General features: G+C 39.3%; 1 long non-coding RNA gene and 2 other non-coding genes across 3 annotated transcripts; all 3 read left to right on the forward strand.

Annotated features, from left to right (window-relative positions):
• The first annotated feature begins 2,300 nt into the window (after positions 1 to 2,300).
• LOC147229062 (uncharacterized) lies at positions 2,301 to 3,615 on the forward strand. Its single transcript, XR_015106902.1, has 4 exons — positions 2,301 to 2,489; positions 2,918 to 2,952; positions 3,150 to 3,225; positions 3,434 to 3,615. It is a non-coding gene; the product is annotated as an uncharacterized LOC147229062 (long non-coding RNA).
• On the forward strand, positions 2,988 to 3,078 carry LOC147229063 (small nucleolar RNA SNORD60). The gene has a single exon (XR_015106993.1). It is a non-coding gene; the product is annotated as a small nucleolar RNA SNORD60 (small nucleolar RNA).
• Positions 3,271 to 3,361, forward strand: LOC147229064 (small nucleolar RNA SNORD60). Its single transcript, XR_015106994.1, has one exon. It is a non-coding gene; the product is annotated as a small nucleolar RNA SNORD60 (small nucleolar RNA).
• Positions 3,616 to 8,788: the final 5,173 nt, after the last annotated feature.

An 8,788-nucleotide genomic window follows, 5' to 3' on the forward strand; every position in this document is an offset into this window, starting at 1 on the left:
TGGAATGAGGAAGTGCAGGAGTGTATACAGAGAAAGCGGTTAGCGAAGAAGAAGTGGGATACTGAGAGGACTGAAGAGAACAGGCAGGAGTTCAGGGAGATGCGGCGAAAGGTAAAGATAGAGGTAGCAAAGGCAAAACAAAGGGCTTATGATGACTTGTATGCTCGGTTGGATAGTAAGGAGGGTGAGAATGATCTATACAGGTTGGCGAAACAGAGAGATAAAGATGGAAAGGATGTACAACAGGTCCGGGTGATTAAGGACAGAGAGGGAAATGTATTGACAGATGCTAGAAGAGTGATGGGAAGATGGAAAGAGTACTTTGAAGAACTGATGAATGTGGAAAATGAAAGAGAGGCAAGGGTAGAAGAGGTGACTATTGTAGACCACAAAGTAGCAAAAATTAGTAAAAGTGAAGTGAGGAAGGCATTGAAGAGGATGAAGAGTGGAAAAGCAGTTGGTCCTGATGATATACCTGTGGGGGTGTGGAAGTGTCTAGGAGAGGCAGCGGTAGATTTTCTGACTAGATTATTCAACAGGATCTTAGAGAGTGAGAAGATGCCTGAAGAATGGAGACAAAGTGTGATGGTGCCTATTTTTAAGAATAAAGGGGATGTGCAGAATTGTGGCAACTACAGAGGGATAAAGTTGATGAGCCATATAATGAAGTTATGGGAAAGAGTAGTGGAAACTAGACTGAGAGCAGAAGTCAGCATTTGTGAACAGCAGTATGGCTTCATGCCTAGGAAGAGTACTACAGATGCAGTATTTGCGTTGAGAATGCTAATAGAAAAGTACAGAGAAGGCCAGAGGGAGTTGCATTGTGTTTTTGTAGACCTAGAAAAAGCATATGACAGGGTGCCAAGAGAGGAGCTCTGGTATTGTATGAGGAAGTCTGGAGTGGCAGAGAAGTATGTTAGACTGGTGCAGGACATGTATGCTAGCTGTGAGACACTGGTACGGTGTGCTGTAGGGGCAACTGAGAAGTTCAAGGTGGAGGTGGGACTCCATCAGGGATCAGCTCTGAGCCCCTTCTTGTTCGCAATGGTGATGGATAGGCTGACAGATGAGGTTAGACAGGAATCCCCATGGACCATGATGTTTGCAGATGACATTGTGATCTGTAGTGAGAGCAGACAACAGGTAGAGGAAAATCTAGAGAGGTGGAGGCATGCTCTGGAAAGGAGAGGAATGAAAGTTAGTCGCAGCAAGACAGAATATATGTGTGTGAACGAGAGGAACTCGGGTGGAGCGGTGAGGCTACAGGGAGTGGAGATCAAGAAGCTGGAGGACTTCAGGTACTTAGGGTCAACAGTCCAGAGCAACGGAGAGTGCGGAAAAGAGGTGAAGAGACGGGTCCAAGCAGGTTGGAATGGGTGGAGAAAAGTATCAGGGGTTCTATGTGATAGAAGACTATCGGCCAGAACAAAAGGAATGGTGTACAAGACAGTGGTGAGACCAGCGATGATGTTTGGACTAGAAACTGTTACAATGACCAAAAGACAGCAGGCAGAACTAGAGGTTGCAGAGATGAAGATGTTGAGGTTCTCTTTGGGAGTGACCAGGATGGATAGGATCAGGAATGAGTCTATCAGAGGGACGGCACATGTTCGATGTTTTGGAGAGAAGGTCAGAGAAGCCAGACGGAGATGGTTCGGTCATGTACAGAGAAGAGATAGTGAATATATTGGTTGACAGATGCTGGAATCTGAGCTGCCAGGCAAGAGGTCTCGAGGAAGACCAAAGAGAAGATTTATGGACGTCGTGAGAGAGGATATGAAGGTAGTTGGTGTGAGAGAGGAAGATACAGAGAATAGGGTTAGATGGAGAAAGTTGACTCGCTGTGGCGACCCCTGCCGGGAAAAGCCGAAAGAAGAAGAAGAAGAAGAATTGGAATTACAGAGTCATTGTGAATAATAGAAATGTAGAATTAATCTCTCAAATAAAAAAAATACAGTTTTTTAATCATTATTTTTGTAAGGGTGTTTAGATTACAGTTCATTCATAAGATTTGTGCGCCTCTACTCGTTTACTTGGACTACAAAACTACAAGTTCCATGACGCCTTCGAAGCACTTCCGCATCGGAAAGCGTTCAATCGAGTAAACATTTTAAAAATAAATTCACAAGTCGATCACATAGAGCCCATTACTGATGTGTCCACGTTTGAAATTTTATTTTTTGTCTATTTTTTGCGAAAACGAATAAAACTATTTTGGGTAGCTCAGTCCAGTTGTAGTCCGAAAGAGGGGGCGGGACTTCCGCCGCCGTAACCGGAAGTGAACATGGGTTGTATATATTCTCTCTCCGAGCAAAAAAACTTCCTTTCTGACTGTCGTATACTGAGTAGGCACGTAGATGGAGCCGAGAGCCCCGTTCAGTTGTTATTTTTCCTTCTACGCACCATGGCAGTGGCAGATATTGAAAATGTTTCACCGTATATATGGTTGATCATGTCAATGGAAGCTACGCTAAGCTAAAACATAACCGGTGAGTTTCACGGAACACGTGGTCGAAGTATGAACACATGGAAGAGGGTGGAGAAGATCGGGGCTTTATGAGCTGAAATTTTCTTTTAAAACAAATTTCGTGGTGGGCGAGTTTTGAATAGCACGGACTAATTTGAACAGCTTCCTTATAGTCTTTGCTTATTTTGCCGTCAACGGCGAGGCCCGTGTATTGCTAGCTAGCTAGTGTATTGCTAGTTAGCTAGCAATACATGGTAGATGTTGAAAAGCATATTCAAATGTAAACAGGTGTGTTCGAACAAAGTGCAAGTGCAGTGTGACTTAAGATTATCATGTCCACATACAGAGATGTCATCGCTAGTATAGTAACTATTATTTTCGACCTTCGGACCAAACAGAGTTCTTTGCAACCCGTTTGATACAAATCTGGCTGGTGTGTTTGTCCTGCAGTGAAGAGCGGACTCTGAAGATGTGACTCCCTCCTGGTGAGTTTGACCTGTTGTGCGCTGAAGATTCGATCAGCCGGTGATGACAATCCACACAAAACTTTTCTGACACCTACTATGAGAGCTGCACTGCAGCTTCTGATTCAAACTGTTTCTCTGAGGCTTCATTACCAGGCATTTGTGGGCAAACAAAAGAAGGTACAATGTGTGATGCAAATTTTCTTTCTCTGAACCAGATCCTGATGGGAATGACACAGCTCAGACCAAGGACGAAGGTCTGGAGAGGAAGGAGGAAGGGCTGGAGAGGAGCTGGTGGGTTCTGGCTATTGTTTGCAGCACGTTTTGAAACTTGACTTAAGCCAGTGATGACCAATCAAAACAAAACATTTCTGACACCTACTATGAGAGCTGGACTCCAGCTCCTGATTCGACACTCTTCCTGAGGCTCCTTCAGAGAACATCATGTTCAACCACCACCTGAATCTATTGATAACCACCCTCCTGTCATCCTCATCCCCAGGGATGACTGTATGGAGCAGAAGTCCAGCGCTGGAGCTGCAGGAGTGATGGTGCCATACATTTGGTCCCTAAATCGCCTTCCAACGAGCTTCTGCTCTTTTGAGACCATTGCTGATGCGGATTTCTTTACAATGAAGAAATGTCTGTTTTTGATTATAATAATAAACATTCCTCTATATGTGGCATTCAGTGTGTATTTCAATTCTGATGTGAACGGGTCAATATTGTATATTATGCGCTCTGTTTCAGTGAAAAAACTGACAAAAACAACCTGAAAAACCAAACAATACAATGATAAAAGTATCTGAGGGTAAGTGAGATGAGACCATACTTAAAATAAGATGAGACACTCATAACTATGAGGGTCAACAAGATATAAGACAAATACATGACGTAGACAAAAAAGGTGTCCGAACCGAATGTAAGGTCAGAGTGTTCAGCTTTATGCTGAATTTACTGTGACATCCATTTTGGGGAAAATTTGTTATCCATCTGGTTTTGCTTTAGTTGCAATGATGGGAGCAGGTCATCTATATCTTCAAGTGATTGGACAGGATGACCAGTCCTGGTCTTCGTTACACTGATCATCTCCACCTGGTCCAGCATGTCTTCTTAAATAACTGGTCATATTGCTGGTCCTCAATTCCTTTTCCTCCCACCTTGAACTTGGTGTTAATTTGTATTTAGATCCTTTTTTTACTTTGTGCCATCTGTCATGACTTTTTCCACCGCATTGGAAACAACCAGGTGTATCATCTCAAGATCCTGGAGGGAAGACCTCGTCTTCTCCGTGCTTCCAGGAGGTGCACTTGCAGGATCCAGGCTCCCACGTTCAACTACTTTCCATATATTTGGGCAGGACGGACATTCTCGCAATCCAGAAAGACAAAGGAGATGCAAAGCGTGTGCTGGATGATGTCATCGGCACACCCATGCAAATCCCATCGCAATCATACAGGTGGGTCACTATTGTATATATTCATATAAATCGCTAAAATAGCCCATCCCAAATCTGAGTGAATGAAATATTCTTATTAAATATTTTGTTCTTTGCATCGTTGAATGTGCCGATGAGAAAATGGCACAAAAATCATTAGTGGAAATCACATGTATGAACCCATGGAGGTCTGCATTTGGAGTCATACTCCAAATTCAAGTGGAAAAACACACAACGTCGATGTAATGTCCTTAAAAAAAAAAAAAGTCCAAATCAATGTGTTGCTTCCAAAGTGGACAGTTATATTTCAGAAAAGTCTGATTGACTTGGAGTTACATTGTGTTATTTAGGTGTTCCCTTTATTTTTTTTGGAGCAGTGTATAAGGAGCGCACATTAAATTGTCCAACAATGGGGGAAATTCTTTTGTCACAGTAGCGTAACAGTTAAGGTATCAATAAATATAAATAGACAAATAGAAGACAATTATAAAAAAGTGACAGACATTCACAAATACACAGCAGAGAGAACAGTAACGGCAAGGATAAGAATGGACAACAGAATGGAGAAAAAAAAAGACAACAAGAAGGATTGGAACATAAACTGAGGGAAAATAGCAATGACAAAAATAATAAGAATAAGAACAACTAAGCAGAATGCTAATGAACTCCTGTGCATCAAAAAACTTGTAGCAGCAATATGAGTGAATCAATGAAATCTAAGGGAGCAGAGGTGGGCGTTTAACAGCGCGTTAGCGAGCCAAAGCTAACATTAGCACAAGCAACCTCTATACGCCATCAACCTAGCATGCAGTGTGCTAGCGCAGGGGTCGCCATCTGTGGCTTTTGAAAATAATGAACACGTATTTAATTGAAATTTGTTTTGTTTCTTTTTTAAAATGTCATTTAAATTTGAATATTCGGGTGATCTTGTAACATCTCAATAAAACGCGTTCAAATATTTTTCTCGCTCTTAACAAACGATGCGTGCGTAGCTTAGCATCAGTCCTTTTGCTTCCTTTTTAAGAGTAAGAATAAGAACAACTTTATTTATCCCGAAGGAAATCGTTGTGCCTCTGCAGAGTTTCAAGTAAAACATAACTTCACACAAAAGCAGGACAATGTGGCTTTATTAGTGTATAAACCGTACCGTAGCGAGCCAAAGCTAACACTAGCTTACAGCTAAAGTTAGCACGAGCAACCTCCATACGTCATCAAGATGGCCTGCACTGTGCTAGCTCAGGGGTCAGTAACCCGGGGCTTGAGAAAATAATATAAAGTTTTCACTTAATCTGTTTTATTTGTTTGTTTTTAAAATGTAATTTTAAATTTGAAGATTATGGTGATCTTGAAGCATCTTAATAAAACATGTTTGAATATTTTTGTCATTCTTAATGAGCAACTGCATGTGCAGAAGTCTAGCTTTTTTTCATAAATACAAGAAGGACTTAAATAAATATTAAGTATTTTGCTTTAAAGTAACCTTCAACCCAACGTCTTTTTTTGGAGTTCAAAATGTTTCGTCGCATGCAGAGATGTCATTTTGTTTAATTGATTAAAAAATATGCAACACATTTTGATTCTACATAGCATACAGCCCGAATAAAAAAATAAATAAAAGGCATATAAATGGAATAAATAACAATTGATAGGAATTAATAATGGCAGCGCCCTGAGTTAAATTTTAAGGTACAAATTGTCACAGCAGCGCAACTATGACAATATCAATAACAATAAATATGAGTATAAATATGAATAAGAGACAATTAAAGGATAGCACAATAAAAGACAGAAAAATGAGTGATTAAAAATAAACAGAATGGGGTAAAAAAAATAAACAACCAAAACGACAACGGCAAGGATAAGAACAGAAACTGTAACAATAACAATGGAGAAAAAATAAACGACACCAACTAGGATTAAAACAGACAACGAAATGTGTTATAAACTGATTTTTTTTTTTTTTTTTAAAGAAATAATTCTTTCTATTTTTTTGAACACATTTTAGTTTGAGACAAGCATTCAAGCTTATTTATGTGTGTTATTCCTCCCAGACAGCGTCTAAGTCCATTATTTTTAATATAATTACCAATATTTTTTTGGATCAGAATACTTTACTGATTTTCGTTGAAAGCAGCTCAAGTGAGGAAGAATCAAAATAGAACTCTTTAAAAACAAACAATAAAAATAATGAATAATAAAAATAAAAAGAACCGTAAAGATCAAAATTAATAAAGTTATGTAAAAATATACTGCTCAGAAAAATAAAGGGAACACTTAAACAACACAATGTAACTCCACGTCAATCAGACTTGTGTGAAATCAAACTTAAGAAGCAACACTGATTTATTTTGACTTGTTTTAAGGAGATTCATCCTGTCGTGTGTTTTTCCACTTCCAGACCTCCATGGGTTCATACATTTGATCATTTTTGTGTGTTTTTTTTTTTTTTGCTGTCAGCACATTCAACTACGTAAAGAACAAAGTATTTATTGCATTCATTCAGATCTAGGATGTGTAATTAAAGTGATACTTTATTTTTTTTAAGCAGTGTGCATGTAATGTATACATATTTGTATTTCCAACTACATGTATATGCATACATTTATTGGTTGTTGCACAGTAAAACATTCATTGCTTAGAAGACGATGGACGATTTGTGCAATATGATTGATCCGTGCAACGTGTGTGACGGGTTTTACACTTTCACTTCCTTTGGGGTCAATAAAGTATCTCTATTCTTGTCTATTTCTTCCCAAGGTCAGGATCCTCAGTGCAGGTGACATTGGTTTTACACAGGAGGTTTTTCCTACCTGAGGCCGTCGGAGTTTTTAATTCCTCTCCCTTCAGCCGCAGGAATCTTAAAATCTTTATACTTAACCCTTGCGGGGTCAAAAGTGACCCACTATCACGTTTAGCTGTAGAAAAAAACACCTTAACCTATTTTTTTCCAACTTGAAATTTTATGACTTTTCCTAAAGAGACTCCATAATTTAAAAAAGTGGTACTTCTTTTTTGTTGTTTCCATGTGGGCTGTACACCACTAGGGTACAAAGATTGTCTTATGGGTCATTTTTGACCTGTAGTACAAGGGGAGTAAACACAATGTTAAGATCGCACGAGGGTTAAGACACTTTATAGCCTTGACTTGTTACTTATACACTTTATAGTTTTATTTGTATTTCTTATTCTCCCCCCTTTTTTTTATAGTGTTTATACAATTTCCTACTGGTTACAATGACCAAAAGACAGCAGGCAGAACTAGAGGTTGCAGAGATGAAGATGTTGAGGTTCTCTTTGGGAGCGACCAGGATGGAGAGGATCAGGAATGAGTCTATCAGAGGAACAGCACATGTTAGATGTTTTGGAGAGAAGGTCAGAGATGGTTGGGTTGTGGACAGAGGAGGGATAGAGAATATATTGGTAGACGGATAGTGGAATAGAAGCTACCAGGCAAGAGGTCTCGAGGAAGACCAAAGAGAAGATTTATGGACGTAGTGAGAGAAGATATGAAGGTAGTTGGTGTGAGAGAGGAGGTTACAGAGAATGGGGTTAGATGGAGAAGTTGGATTTGCTGCGGTGACCCCTGAAGGGAGAAGCCGAAAGGAAAAGAAGAATTTATCACAGAGGTGCAGGACATGTATGACTGAGACAAAGTAATGACTGAGATGGTTTGGACATGAATACTCCTCTGTTCGTGTCTAAAGGTAGAACGTTGCTGAAGGTTTCCAGGCAGGAGATCCAGAGGAAGACCAAAGAGAAGATTTATGGACTTAGTGAGAGAGGATATGAAGGTAGTTGGTGTGAGAGAGGAGGATACGGAGAATAGGATTAGATGGAGAAAGTTGATTTGCTGTGGCGACACCTGAAGAGAGAAGCTGAAAGAAGCAGAAGATACAATTTCCTGCTATTATTTATTATTATGTTATGTTATTATTATGTTATGTTTTACTTGAAACTCTGGCACAACAATTTCCTTCGGGACAAATAAAGTTGTTCTTATTCTTATTTATCTAATTTGTACTGCCGATTGTATTTGTTTTTAGCTTTATCCACCCCACTTGTAGTTTTTAATTTGATCTCATTCTTACTTGTTTCGAGTTTTATCTACTTCTTCCGTACTGTCTTTAATTTAATCTCATTTTCACCTGTTTTTAGTTTATCTACTGTTTTTTTAATTTGTAACTTGTTTTTAGTTCTATCCACCCCCTTGTACTTTTTAATTTGATCTCATTCTTACTTGTTTCGAGTTTTATCTACTGCTTCCGTACTGTCTTTAATTTAATCTCATTTTCACCTGTTTTAAGTTTATCTCCTGTTTTTAATTTTATTGTTGTGCTCTGCTTTGCTTGTAAACTTGTCGACCCTGAAAATGAGGGAGACCTCAGTGGTCTTACAAGTATAAATAAAGGTTATTATTAT

The sequence above is a fragment of the Fistularia commersonii genome, chromosome 12, assembly GCF_037954325.1.
Source record: "Fistularia commersonii isolate RoL2024-O1a breed Wild chromosome 12, RoL_Fcom_v1.0, whole genome shotgun sequence".
Taxonomy (NCBI): Eukaryota; Metazoa; Chordata; class Actinopteri; order Syngnathiformes; family Fistulariidae; genus Fistularia; species Fistularia commersonii.